Genomic DNA, 15104 nt, shown 5'->3' on the forward strand with positions numbered 1-15104 from the left:
GTTACCTTTGCTGTTTGGGCTGTTGGTCCCTCCTAGAGCCTCAGTTATCTTCAAATGAAGAACCCATTTTCCCAGACAGTGAGAACTAGATGTTCATCTTCCCTTGTCACCCCTACAAATCAAGCAGTAACTTTTAGGCATTAATGAGGCCTTTTTCTAAGGTCACCTACCCAGGAAGTCATGTGGAAAGAATCCCTGAGGCCAGGCCCTTGGGGATATTAAGGTGCTAACAGTAAGGTTTGCAGGCTTTTTTAATGAGAGCTGGCTTGGGGGGAATTGTAAGTCTTCAGGACTCTGAGAAAAGCACCAAAAGGGCTCCTTCCAGGAAGCAATTAAAGGGCCCACCCCATGGTGAGGGCAGGGAGGTGAGTCAGCATTGCTGTGACACATTTCTAGGCCAGGAGGTAGAAGGAATGTGAAATCACTCCAGCTGAGGGAAGGGCACATGGCTTCTCTGTAAACTAACACATTTATGGGTTTCCGTGGAGGGGGGTCTATGGCATATTTTGGTTTCAGAAGGTTTCTGAGAACTCAGACAAAGTTAGACTTCATGGGCAGAGAGTTGCTCCTTAGCCCCTGTGGTCACAATCCCGTGCTGGTGAGTTTTGATTCTCAGATCGATGTAATATAGAATCACATAGGGAGAGGGTCTCAGTGAGAGTGTCTGGATCAATCTGGCCTGTGGTTATGTCTGTGTGGGATTGTCTTGACTGTGGGAAGCCCCAGCTTGAATGTGGACTGGCATTGGGCCTTGAATAAATAAATTGCAGAGAAAGTTGGCTAAATACTGAGCGTGCACACTTTCATTTGTCTTTGCTCCTGACCTTTGTGGCTCTTCAAGTTCACACCTTGACTTCCTGCAATGGGAGACTGTAACCCGGCATTGTGAGCTAAGATTCTCCTTTCTCCCCTACATTGCCCTTTGCATCGAGGTGTTTTAACAGAGTAAGAGAAATAAAACTGTTTTTATTACTCCTTCTTGGCACAAGCTGCTCCCTTCTCTGGTGCTGATTGTTATGGTGTACTTGGAGTCATTGCTGGGGCTGGGTGGGGGGGCAGCTGGACTAAAGGTATCTGGTTGAGGACAGCCATTGTATTTTGATGAATGGATTTCGGATAATGACAGAATGGCAACTGTGTAAGTGGAGGTCCTTGATCCACCTCTGTGCTCTGCTGCAGAGCTGAGTGTAGTAACTGGAGAGAGAGAGATGTAGGCGTGAGACAGACTGTGGGATGACCCTGTGCCTGGCCCCTGTATGTGGACCTTCATCGCCTCTGAAGGGCTCTGGTTATGATGTTCTTTATAGATGGAACACTGTGGCTGAGGGCGTTTCACTAAGTCCTAGGCTCCCAAAATAGTGGTAGACAGAATCAGAATTCAAGGCTATACTATTGTCCCTCAGGGCAGCATAGTGTTCCCAAGGCTTGGCAGCCCCTGCTTCCTGCTGTCTCCACAAACTGAGTTTCACAGGATGCAGGGGGATGCCCAGCGTGGCTCTGGCATTCACACATGGCTTATATGGCTTATCTTAGCACGGAAGGTCTTATCTCTCAGCCAGTATTCCTAATCCTCTTCTTTGTTACTTCCAGCTCTGTGTCACAAATAAGAGCTGTACAAGTTGTCTTAGCCGTCCATGCATAGCCTGTCTCCATCCTTTGTCCTTAACAGACGTCCTGCATGCCTGGGGTGAGAAGAGTCCCCAGTGTCAGCCTGTCTTAGTGAGGCTGCTTTTGGAGAATGGGGGCGGTCACTAGAGCAGCCACCCCTGGTCAAATAGTGAGGACTGCTTGCTCTATTCTGACTGCTAGGCAGTTGCAGAAGAATGAGCCAGTCCCCAGTAGCTGGTGATGTAATCAGTTCCACTTCAGTTATGGAGTCTCCATAGAAAACTCCAGCTACAGGCTGTGCAGGCTTCTGGGCTAGGATGCCTAGGGGTCCATGTCTTCAGGGGATGCAGAGACAGCTCTGTCCTTCCCTATACTTTACGTTATACATCTCTTCTACCTGGCTCTTCCTGAGTTACAGCCAAAACAGACCAGTAGTAAGAAACACATTTCTCTAGTTCTGTGCATACTGTAGCAAATTATTGCTCCTAAGTAGGGGTGTAGAGAGACCCCGGATTTACCACTGTCAATGGTAAGTCAGAAGGGAGGTTGGCATTTGGCGGCCACTTGATCCGAGGCCTTGCTGTGGATGGAGCACCTCACTTGTGGGGTGAATGTTGACTTTCCTTACATGGTGTCTGAATTGAAAGGCATGACACGACACAAACTTGCTGTCCCCAGGGAAGGGGACAGTCCTGCTGAGATGGCTCAGGGGATAAAGGAGCTTGCTGCCAAGCCTGACAACCTGAGTTTGTTTGATCTTTGGGATCCAGATGATGGAAGGGAAGAACTGACTCCCACAAATTGTCATTGAACCCCCACACAGTGCCTCCCAAGAAGATGTAAAAAAAAAAATTGCTCAAAAAAGGGAAGATTAGTCATGTGGTACCTGGGGGCTGGTGAAGCTGAGGGAAAAGGAGGTCAGATGATCAACAGAGAAGAGCCCCCTGGCTGGCATGTGCCTCCATTCTGTGGCCACTGTTTCTCTTTGATCCTGTCTCCTTTCCACATTAGATTGCCTGCCCTCTGTTGAGAGTGGGCAGCGGGATTTCTCTTCACCTTTACTCCATGTCAGTATTCCTGAAGGGTGTCTCTGCCTGATCGTGTGAGGGTGTACCTGCCCGTGACTTTCTTTAGCAAGTGGAAAACCTAGGTTGCCCTCTGCATTTGCTGAAAGTACCTGCTCTAATTACGGCAACCCGTAACGAGAGCTTATGGAATTATTAGTGTGAATGACTCTGCTCATTATGGGATGCATTTTTAATTTGCAAATGCATCACTAGGGTCACGGTGATCTGATTCCCTTTCTGACTGTGAATCTGAGAACACGTGTTCCACCATTTTCATGCCTGGGCTTCTGATGAGATAGATGGCAGGGGCAGTGACTGGATGGGCTGCAGCTGAGAGTCAAGGAAAGGCATGAATTTGGAACAAGTGTTCTTGCCCCCAGACCAACACTAGGAAGGGCTAACCTTACTGCATCCTTGAATTCAGACTTGGAGCTCTCAGAGCTGCAGTTTGCACGGCTTGCTGCAGAAGTTCAGGACATAACTAACCGTCAGTAAGTCCCAGAACCAGGGCAAGATGATGCCATTCACCTACCAGGCAGCTTTTTGGTGCATCTCACACCACAGATGTTTTGGCATTTGCTCATTGTCTTACGTGTTTGGTATCTTCCCTTTTACAGTGCCTGGTGTTACCTTACCACACACATGCACACACTACGCACACATGCCCACACTTTTTAAAGATGCCCTCTTTGAGGGAAATGTGGATTTCATGGATGGCATATCATCTCCAAATACTTGAGTCTGCACCATTTAAGAGACAGGCTATTTTCCCACATAACTGGGACAGTACATGGAACACCGACGCAATGTTCATGTACAGACCATGTCAGGTTCCCCCTCTTGTCCCAAAACATCCTTCTAGGTATTTTCAGTATAATTAAGAATTATATTGACTATACCTCTTCATTCTCCCGTGACCTGGAAGGGCCCACCTTCCATTGTGTTGATAATCTTTTACAACTCCAGCATTTTAGGAGATTGAGGCCAGCTGTGTTGCAGAATGGTGATCATCAAAATGGGGTCCCCGTGCCATCAGCATCAGCTGGAAGTTATTCATTTATCACCCGGAATATCCTCAGACTTTAGTCAGATCTACTGAATCTAAGCCTGTGGAAATGGGGTTCAGGAATCTAAAGCGTGTGTGTGTGTGTGTGTGTGTGTGTGTGAGAGAGAGAGAGAGAGAGGGGGGGGGGGGGGACAAGGGGATTTGCACTGCAAATGAGTTACCTTTCTCCTTGCTCTGATGTAAGGGAGGAGAAGCTTTTGTTTTTCTGCTTGTGGTTTCATCCATTGTGGTGCAGAAGGCATGACAGCTGGAGAGGCTCAGCCCCTGGTGGTGGTAGCTCTCGATGTAGCTTGCAAACATCTTGGGGAATAGAACAGAGAGAGCTTTGCATCACTAGCCAAGGATCTCCTACCTCAATCCCACTCCCAGAGGCTCACTCCTCCAGCAAGGCTCCATCTTGGGAGAAAATCAGAGCCATCACTTGGGGACCGAGAGTTCAAATGTCCCATCCTGTGGGGGACAAATCTCATTCAAACTGTAATGTGGTGTCCTCTCTTCTCTAGGATAATCCTCACAGGCAAAGCCTCCCATAGTTGTCTGACAATGGCATGTGAATCACTCAAAACCCAGGAAACACCCACGATTCTCAGACCTTGCCTCTAGGCATCAGTAGGTCTGTGCTGGAAACTGAGAATGCCCCCGCCCTGCTTAAAATGTTTCTGTAATGAGCAGTTCTCCACGTAGCTACAAAGTAGAGTTTCTTGGAGAAGTTAGGCCAAATGGAATTTCCAGTGGTGTGGGCCCACCAGACAGTGTCTGTTGGAGCTGGTGAGTGTGGAGGAATGGTACTGTTACTCAGTTCTGGAGGAGGAATTTTAACCCTTAGGTGGATCCACCAGATAAAGTGTGTGATACCCAGCTAAACTTGGTGTGCCTGGAGTGACATTTCTTTTTTCTATCTTTATTTTTCACGTCTATGTGTGTGGTGCATGTATGTGTGTGAATGTGTGTGCGGGTGCATGTCTGTGTGTGCCTGTGGAGGTCACAAGTTGGCATTGGGTGTCTTCCTTGGTAGTTTTCCTTTCCTACCTGATTTAGTGAGGTAGGATCTTTTGCTGAGAAGAGCATGCTTGATTGACTGATTAAGCTGTCTCGCTTCAGGAATCGCCTTCCTCTAGCTCCAAAGTGCTGAGATTACATTTGGCTATCATGTCCACCCAACTTTTTACATGAGTCCTGGGGTTCACACTCTGGCCCTCATGCTTGTGAAACCAGTGATTTCCTTTCTGAGCCATCTTCCCAGCCCCCACATTTCCCTTTAGTATAAGCACTTCCCAACAGTTGCTTGGCACACTTGTGTGAAGGATTGTGTGTGGCTTGCCTGCTATTCAAGGTGAATCTGGCACACTGTATTTCTTTGTCATTCCTGGCTACTATCCTCCTAGGGAATGAGGTGACAAGTAAGTGCTCCTGGTCTTTATTGTGTGGAGGCCGGGGGTGTGTTCACCATCAAACACTGCACAGGACAGTCCCACAATAGAGGCTGATCCAGCTCAAATGTCTCAGTTTGAACGATGCTGTCTGCATTCCAAGCGCATCTCTGGTTGACTGAGGGAGAGGCCATTTGGGCTCGTGACAGGCCCTATAATTGAAGCAGAGATGAAATAGTCCCAGGATGGATGGAACACCCACCAGGTAAGACAGGGAGCAGCCATGCCTTGGCAGATGGTGGCAAGTCCCTGCTTTGGGTACCATGGCCAGACTGCTGGGAACACTGCGCTAAACGCAGCAGAAAATGACCACAGCAAAGGTGCCTAACAGGGAGATTTTTCATCCTAATTTCAGGGATGCTCACAGTGCCCTTGTGTGGCATCCCGAGTCCTCCATTATTAAAGCTGTTCTTAATTAAAGTGCTTTATGACCTTCCAAGGGGCCAGGCCAGAAAGGGCATTGTGATGCGGTTCTCAGCAGACTCTTTCGGCTCCAAGAAGCCTAATGAGGACTCATAAGTTAGAGGAGCAGCCAGTAATCACCCCTTGCCTCTCAGCAAGTCGCTGATCGTGTGCCATGAGCCCGCATTTAATCTCTGCAACCCGGACCTCAGCCAAACTGCCAGGGCCAGGCTTTAAGTGCTGCCTTCGGCTGCTGCCTGCAGTCCTGTCGCATTCCAGCCAAGATTTCCCAGCCATGATGGAAGAATATAGCACTCCCAGAGCAGCAGGGGAGACGGCAACTGGATGGGGGAGGGAGGGAGGGGAGGGCCTGGATGTTTCTGCATACCAGGAGTTAAAATAAGTGCTTGGGCCAATGGCAAGCCAAGAAAGTCTCCTCCGAGGGCGAGAAGTTACTCTCCCTCATGTTACTTTTAGGGAAACCGAGGAAGAAATAATCAATGGCCCTCTGAGAATAAGAGCAAGGAGAGAGATAGCTGAAGTTATAAACCCGGCTACAGCCAACTCTGTCACCTCTTTGATCTCTAACTTTCGAGGATGGCAGCACTGTTGTGGAATCAAAGAGCAGTCACCTGCTGCACAGGGCTCAGAATTCTGTTTTGGTCTGCTCGGTTTGCTTGTTTGTTTGTTTTTGAGGCAGGATCTTGCTGTGTAGCCCAGACTGGATGCGCACACACAGTAATTTGCTTCTTTGACCCCAGCGAATGGGATGACAGGAACATGCCTCCATAGCCAGCTAAGAGTCTTAAAGCCCTCCGGATAAAAGAAGTAATCAAAGATCATAGATGTTTCCAAGAAGAAAATGGAATGTTAGTGTCCACCAATTAAGGAGATGGGAGAACAGTCCACGGGAGAGGAAAAGGTGTAAATGAGATACTAGCGTAGGCAGCATAGAGCGTCAACATGGGGGTTTTTCTTTGCCCAGCCTGGGAACACTGACACCTGGCAGATAGCAGAGCATATTGAAGAGGATGCTGAGTGAAATTTGAATTTCAGACAGACACTGTATAAACCCGGATGTAAATGATAAATGCATGTATATGAAAATATAGTAATTATATACCCAGAACTTTTACAGTTAAACAAGGAGCCCTCTATTTTTGCTGGCACCTCTAAATATGGGGACATGTAAGCTCTTTACATTTGTGTATGTGCCTAGGAATCTCGAAGGTTCCTGTTTGAAGGGTAGCTATCTGGTTTTCTTGGTGGGGTTTTGATTAAGTTAGCTCTAGGGGTATAGGTAGCCAGGAAGCAGATGGCTCTTACCTTCTGGAGCCCTGTGAGTGAAGAGTTCTTAGGACTTCCCTGAAATAGATTGTAGGTACTCGGTGACTTGAAAACAATATGGTGGGAGCATTTACACCACAGTAATTGGCAGGTATTACAGATCAGAGGTTTAACATTTTATAGAAAGGCAATCTGCCTTGCCTAGCTCCCGGAAGACTCACATGCAGAGGCTGTGCCAGAAGGGATTTCTGGTTATTTATGGCAGGGGACCCATTGGAAGCCCTAACCAGGAATGAGAACAGAAGTCTCTCAGGCTCTGGTCTGGACCTGATTCACTGGTTTGCTGGTGGGTAGTGTATGTGTATGTGTGCGCATGTGCGTGTGTGCCCACCCACATATAAGTACAAGTGTGTGTACATGTATATATGAAGGTCAGGGGTCAACCTCAGCTGAGGTTCTCAGATGCCAGTTTCCTTGTTTTTGAGACAAGTTCTCTGGCTGGCCTGGAACCTGGCAGATAGGATAGGCTGGCAGGCCAGCAAGTCCAGGGATCCTCCTGTCTCTGCCTCCCCAGTTCTGGGATTATAAGCATGCACTGGCACACACTTTTCATTTTGTACATGGGTTCTGGGGCCCAAACTCAACTCATTGTGCTTTTGTGACAAGAATTTTACCGACTGAGCATCTCCCCAGTGCTTTGGTGGGCAATTTTATAGAAAAAAATTATAAACCAAGACAATAGAAAAAAACTTTACTGATCGTCAGACTTCTCCTTTGTGCTCTTGATGGAACCTGTGGTGCAGTGTTTAGGAATGGCATTTGTAAGGGGCCTGCTGGACCCAGCATTCATCCAGGGAGATCTACTGACTTTATACAGGAAGAGCAGAGCTTCCTCTTGGCTGACGTGAAGGAACATCAGCTGTCTACAATAGCACCTGCCCCTTCATAACCTTGAACTCCGGAGCTAGACCCTTTAGGTCCATGCTTTAGCTTCCACTGTTAGTGATTCAATCTTATCCCGCTCCAGTTTACTCAGCTACAGAACAGGGATGATGATGGTAGGCAGGGATTTAAGTAATGCCCAGGTGTATTCATTTCCTGTTGTTGCTATGCCAACCACAGCTTGAACAACTTGAAACAATACAGATGTATCTCCTGTGGATCTTGGGTCAGATGTCCAGATTAAGTCTATGAAGTCGGAACCAAGCTTCTTCGGAAAGCCTCAGGGGAGAATGCATTTCTCACTTTAGTGAACTCCCAACAGCCGTTCCCCAAACTCGTGGCCACATTTGTCTGATTTCTGCTTCAATGTTCTCTACACACATCTACCTCTGACTTGTCTGTCTCTCTCCTATAGATAACTTTGTGCTCAGATCACCGATACCCCCTTGATAATTGTGCCCCATTTTAGGATCTGTAACTTACTCATATTTCTAAAGTTCCCTTTGCTTGGGAAGATGGACCAAAGATCCTGCAGGGTTCGGACTGTTCTCTGTACAGGCCAGCATCATAGGGTCAAAATCGTATGTATTTTTAGATTCTATAAGGAAGAATTAGGAAGTGGTGTGTGTAATGGTTGGTAGGCCCTGCCATGCCTCTCCCAGGATTGGGATCCAGAACTGGGTATTGTTTCCACAACAACCACGTGTTCCACCTGCCTGAACCTCTACGCACACCAGCAGCTTCGGTGGTGGTGGTGATTTTTCCCCTCCCAGCCCCCAACCACAGCTATGGTTGAGCCCTTCACTACTTTCCATAGCTAAAAGTGTGACCAGATGACCCAGGGTCAGTCCTGCCATGCAGCACTGTACACACTGTGAGGTGCATTTGACTGGGGGGCCCAGGGTCCCTCAGATTTTTCTCTCTTCTCTTCTCTTCTCTTCTCTTCTCTTCTCTTCTCTTCTCTTCTCTTCTCTTCTCTTCTCTTCTCTTCTCTTCTCTTCTCTTCTCCNAAATGTGGTTCTGTAAATACCGTGAAAGTGAATATCTGCATGAACCACCTGAAAGAGGAAAAGCATTGCAGCAACCTAAAGCCCGCTGGGTGCTTCCCTCCCTTCTTTCTTTCCCTCCCCTCCCCTCCCCTCCCCTCCCCTCCCCTCCCCTTCCCGTCTCTTCTTGAGAGACAGCTCGAAGCAGCCTCTAGCCTCTCTGGCTTCCAAATCACCTGGACCAGAGCGAGTCAGGCTTTAACACCCCCTGTAGATAGAGGACTCTCTTCTACAGGCCCTCCAGTGTTCACCATTTCACACCCTGCCTATACAGGGGAGACAGGCGCCTAGAAGCCTTGTGTTGTTGCCGTTTTTTTTTTTTTTTTTTTGTGGGTTTTCACATTTTTGGCTATGGTATAAACCCTTACTCCACTGGTGTCCCGCCAGCTCCACTGGCTCCACTTTTCCTCAAACTGTCCCGGCCACCGCTACTGCTGCCAACAAGATTGGTCAGCTCCACCAGGCGGCTGTTTTCAATTCTAGCCTTTTGCTCTTCACCACAGCTTGTGGCATTGGCAGATCATGCCTCTAGGTCTCTCTTCCATATAACATGTGACTACTGCCATTTTGACTGAGGTCAGGTGACCTTACCACTATCTTTACTGAAGTCAGGTGACTTTATCACCATCTTAACTGAGAGCCAGGTCAGGTGACCAAGTCCTGCCATCTTTGCTGAGGTATATCCTGCCTGGTCTCTTGGTTTACTTATATTTTTTGCCTCTAAATTCCTCTTTCTGGCTCTGTTGCATGTATGTTTTGCACAGTGGCATGTCTTTGGTAGGGCCCACCAAGAGCATCTACTTTGCCCAATTCCTGATCACTCTGTATGTGTGTGTTCATACATGTAACTTAAATGCACCTATGTTTACTGTTAAATGTTATAATTGTTCATTGCATCTCATTTCAGACAAAAATAATAACTCTCATGTTTTAAACTGGTATGTACTTTTATGTCTGTTACAAAAATACAGTATATTTAATCCAACCCTGCTTTACCTGTTAAGTTGAGAGCCAGTACAGTCAAGATTGGACCCAGCTCTCCAGGCAGATCCTATTCTGTAATTTTACTTGATAAACAGCCTTCAACTGCTCAGAGATCTGCAGGAATATGGCATTTAAATATTTAATTATTAAAAGACTTTTCATAACAAAAAGAGACAGGTTGGCCCTTAGCAGCAGCACTCTATTTCCTCCAAAGAAGACAGAAGACAGATGGGCACAAAACAACATCCATCCACACTTTGTTTCAACTGTCAAGCACTGACCACTGGGAAAAACTACCTTTCATCTAAACTGAAGATCTCCAGACAGTGGACAGAATCACTGGAATTAACAGCCTAGCTGTTCAGGTCAAGGTAGGTTTGTCTTCCTACAGATTTCTTAGCCCACAGGATCTTCTGGAGTCTGTCAGGCCCTGTGCTAAACAGTAAAAGGAAAATACAACCCTCACCAACCAGGGAGGACCCTGAGGAGTAGCTCTAGGTGCCAACCAAGTAAGTTCTCTGTTGTTTTTAATCAATGACTCAAGTAAAATCTTATCCTTCTTAAAGATCTCTGATTCAGTTTGACAGCTGAGAGATTTTGTTGTTTAAAAGGACAACCTCACCAAACAAATTGCCACAAAATACAAATACAAGTTATTAAGGTATGTACCTACAAGTTATAAAGGAGTGAGGACAAATACACAATATGAAATCTCTCACGCTGCCTTCCATAGTCTTAAAAATACTTTTCATTGTGCAAAAGCATCTGTCACAATTATTCTGCTGCTGTCTAAAACTTCTGTTCTCACAAACCCAAAGAATTCTTGTGAGTTCCAGGGAACCAAATTGAAGGATACACCTTAAACAGGTCAGATACACCCCTCTCAATTCCCCGGTCCTAAATTTTTTTTTCCCCTAAACTTAACTTTGTCTTCTGTTCTGCCACTACCTTAAACAGATATAAGAAACACCAGACATTTCCATACCACAAACACCGGACAGGAACAAAGGGACCAACTACCCCAAAGATGTGACCGGCACCCACCCAGCTTTCTCAGGTTCCTCTGCAAGACAACTTCCACAAATAAGCAGTTAGCAGTCTTGAGAATCTGCCACCCCAATTCCTTTAACCTGTTGTGCTGAACCTCCCACCTTTTTATTATAAAAAAAAGAGATGGAAATGTAATGGTCTGCCCTGTCCCTTTAAGAGACAAGTCACACCCACCCCCTCCCCTATCCACTGAGGCAAACTGATCTTTAGCTTCTATCCTGAGTCCCTTCCTTTCTGTCTCTCTCTTGAAGAGGCGGCTTCTGTCTCTCCCTTCTTCCCTACTTTTCCCCTCTCCGCTCTCTGTTTCTCTCTGTGTTCTCTCTCTCTCCCCTCTTCCCTCTTCTTCCTTTCCCTTCCATAACCCACTAAATAAATATCCAACTTCACTCTGCATGGCGTGCCTACCCATCTCTGTCTCTCACCTGCCACACAGCTTCCTGCATGGGACTCAGCTGCCTTTGTGGCCTGGTGTAGTCTTGGGACCCTCTGCCCACTGCCTGCCACTGCTCAGGGACCTGTGGCGTGGTCTCATGGCCCATTGCCCACTTCTACCACTCGGGGACCTGTAGCATTTTGCTTAAACCATTACAGTATGGTGAGCTGAAAACAAATGTGTGGCAGCCTGGATTAAACATGTCTGTAGTTTTCTTCCTTTGCTTTTTTTTTTTGATAGGGTACCACTTTGTAATCTAGGCTCATCTCTCATTCATCCACAACCCCCCCCCCCCAGCCTCCCAGGTGCTGAAATTAATGGTATGTGCCACCATGCCCAACTTGGATTGATTTTTATTGGGGATATCACGGGGAACCAGAAAAATGCCCTGCAGATCCTAAAGAAAGGGACTAGTGGCTTCCTTTTAGGTCTCTCTAACCCCCACCATGCTGTGAAGAAGCATTCTGGAATGTCAGGGTTCAGGATTTCTTAAGTAATTTTGTCAGTTGTACTTATGATAGATAGCTTTGTTTGTCAACTTGACACAAGCTAGAGTCTTTTGGGAAGAAGGACTCAGCTGAGAGCATGTCTTCACAAGATTTGCCTGTAGGCAACTCTGCACTCTGGCTTCTCGACTAATGATTGAGAGTGTGTGAGTCCAGCTCACTGGGGGTGGTGCCACCCTTGGGAGTGTCATCCTGGATGTTACATGAAAGCAGGCTGAGCAAGTCATGGACGGCAAGCCAGAAAACCGCAGTCCTCTATGGGGAGCCGCTCTGCTTCAGTTTCTGCCTTGAGTTCCTTCCTGACTTCTTCCAATGATGGACTATGGTGAAATAAATCCCTTCCTTCTCATGGCACTTTTGGTCATAATGTTTATCACAGCCATGTAAACACTAAGACAGGATTTCATCTCTGTGTGACTACATCTGTGTGCATGATTGCATACCTGTAGAAACTAGAATTGAAGTCCAGTATCTTCCCAAGTCACTCTCTGCCTTATGTTTTTAGGCAGGGTTTCTCTTCCTGAACCTGGAACTCATCAATTAGCCTAGCTTTTATGACCATTAAGTGCCAGGAATCCTCCTGTCTCTGCCTCCTCCAAATCTGTAATCCTCTTTGTAATCCCAGCTCTGGGATGGCAGCTCTGTTTCACCATGCTCAGCCTTTTTTTAGTGAGTGCTAGGGATTTGAACTCAGGTACTTGAACTTGTACAGCCAACACTTTAGCACCAGAGCCATCTCCCCAGGTGTTAACTCTGGCCATAGCTTACATTGCAATGAGCAAATGGGTCTCTGAAAAGGCCTCTCTCCCTCGCTGTCACAAGGACATGAAATAGATGCATGTGACTCAAATCTGTGAGATTTCCTATCTGTTCCAGCGTCACACCTCCAACACATGCTATTTTTCTTTCATTTCCCCCTCCTCAAGTCTTCCATGCAAACTGTCAACTGGAGCGGTGACAGTGTCGTCTTCAGACTTATCCCCACATGGAGTTATAAATACATTCTACTCACAATTAGACCATGCACAGTCCCATCTCCTTTTAAAATCTCTCTTGCTTTTTTAGTGTTAATCACATGCAAGTTGCTGGTAGAGCAGTCAACTCGCAGAAGCATCTAGCTTCCCGTCAAGTGCTTGGGGAGCTAAGAAGTGGCCTGGCCGCTCCTCCCCACACACAAGAGTTTGCAACAACACAATGCTCCGCCCCGCCTCTTCCATCATCCAGTTGCCTTTTATCAGCTTGGGCTATTGAAAAGACAAACATCCCTTTGAGTTAATCAGACCCTTTTATGCAAAGGTGGTGCCAAGTGCCTCTTCTTCCCGACAGCACAGCACTTCCTGGAACTCAGAGATCAATGGTGTTGATAGACTGTTGACAGAGTGTCGCCTGTAAGCCCATTCACCAGGGTGCAGGGCTGCAGTGTGTTCAGGGTCCCCACCCAGAAGGCTGGAAGCCAGCAGGGAGCAGCTTTTTTTCTCTTCACTTTGACAGTCCAGGGTTATCCTGAAGGGTGAGCAGGAAAATTTAAGAAGTGTGTCATCCAAGAAGCATTTGAACTTCTCCCAAACATCTAGGAAGTAAAAGTTTACATCCCGCTGGATCAGCCTGTCTCCAAGAGTGTAGAACTGCTTTCTCCTTTGGTATATGGAATTCTGGTTTACATGGCCAATGCAGGGGCTGGGGAGATTGCCCAGTCCGGAAAGTGCTCCTCTTGGAAGCAGGAAGGCTTCAGTTTAGATCATTAGCATCCCATAAAAGTCCATCTATGGAGCGGCATGCTACTGTAATGCCAGCACTGGGGAGGAGTGGACAGAGGGGGATCCCTGACCTCATTGGCTACTCAGTCTAGTCAATTTTCAGGAATCCCAGGCTCATGGAAATAAAAGGCAGGGGTGTGTGTGTGTGTGTGCGGGGATAATTGAGGGAGGCTCTAGATATCACATAGGCCACACACAGAGACTACTGAATGTCACCATAGAGATGAGCGTTTTCTCAAATTCTCACAGGTAACCAACCACCTGAGGCCTGTTAGCTGGGTGTAGTTTGTGGTGATCCTGTACTCAGTACTTCAAAACCCCCAGCTTCACAGTCACTGAAGGGCAGTGATGGAACCAGAGGCAGGGGATGGGACAGAACTCCTCAACTCTCAGCCTCCTCCAGTATTAGGTTTTTTAGGGTCTCTTCTTATAAAACTGGATCCAAGTGAGAATAACTAAAATAAAATAAAAGTTCATTTTCCTTGACATAGAAGGTATTCAGAAACAGGTGATCTCTAGAGGGATTCATAGAGGTACTGAAGGCTCAACTCTGCTCCGAACCTCTTTGTGCAAGGTTTCTGTCACCTAGTAGCACAAAACAGCAGCTAGAGACCCAGCTTTCATTTCTCTGGTGTCTTAGCAACCTTTCTCACGGCTATGACAAAATACTGGATAAGAAGCAACTCAAAAGTTTACAGTTTGAGGGGCTGAAATCTACTATTGGGGTGTAGGGGGCAGGCAGGAGCAAAGGAGGTTGTTCATGCAACATCAGTAGTTAGGAGCTAGGAAGAAGAAGCTAGACAGCTGTAAAGTCTCAAGCACTCCCCTTCCCTCAGTGGTAAGACTCTGCTTCCTAAAGGGTTCACAGCATTCGGTAAGAGCATCACCCTCTGGGGACCAGGTGTTCAAATAGTCAAGGCTGTGGGGGGCATTTCATGCTCGACACACAACAGAGAACAAGAACTTGAGATGAGTGAAGGGGTGAAGGAGAGCACTGCACCTCACTCTGAGACTTCTTGAGGTCCACCATACACATCACTCTGGAGCGTTGTCTGAAACTCTTCTATACTCATTCTTGACATCTAGTTGAGCATGGTGTCTATATCACTAGAGTGGTACTATTGCAAACACCTTGCATGGCTCCTAGACTCCAGGCCCTTTCCAGATGTATTCTTCCCTGGACTGCTGTTAGGTTGGTTTGAAGAATGTTTGTCACGTACCCCGCTCCCCTTCACCATGCAAAGTCTTCTGTGGGTTGTCCATATCTACTAGATGAAATGCAAACCCCATCTTCTGCCCCGCACAACTCTTCCCTATGAACATAAATCACCATGTTCCTTCTGCTCTCCACATTGTTCTCTGCCAGAATGCCTTTGCCTATCTGTCTCCTGTGGTGCTAAATGCTAACTTCCTTTCTTATCTGTTTCTAGACCTGCCACACTCACTCATTTACCCTGCAACTACCGTTCCTTACACAATAGGAGATAGCAGAACTAGAGCTAGCAGATGGAAGGACAACTTGCTGA

This window comes from Alexandromys fortis, unplaced genomic scaffold (genome assembly GCF_014885135.2).
Source record: "Alexandromys fortis isolate MF-2015 unplaced genomic scaffold, M_Fortis_MF-2015_v1.1 scaffold_29, whole genome shotgun sequence".
NCBI lineage: Eukaryota > Metazoa > Chordata > Mammalia > Rodentia > Cricetidae > Alexandromys > Alexandromys fortis.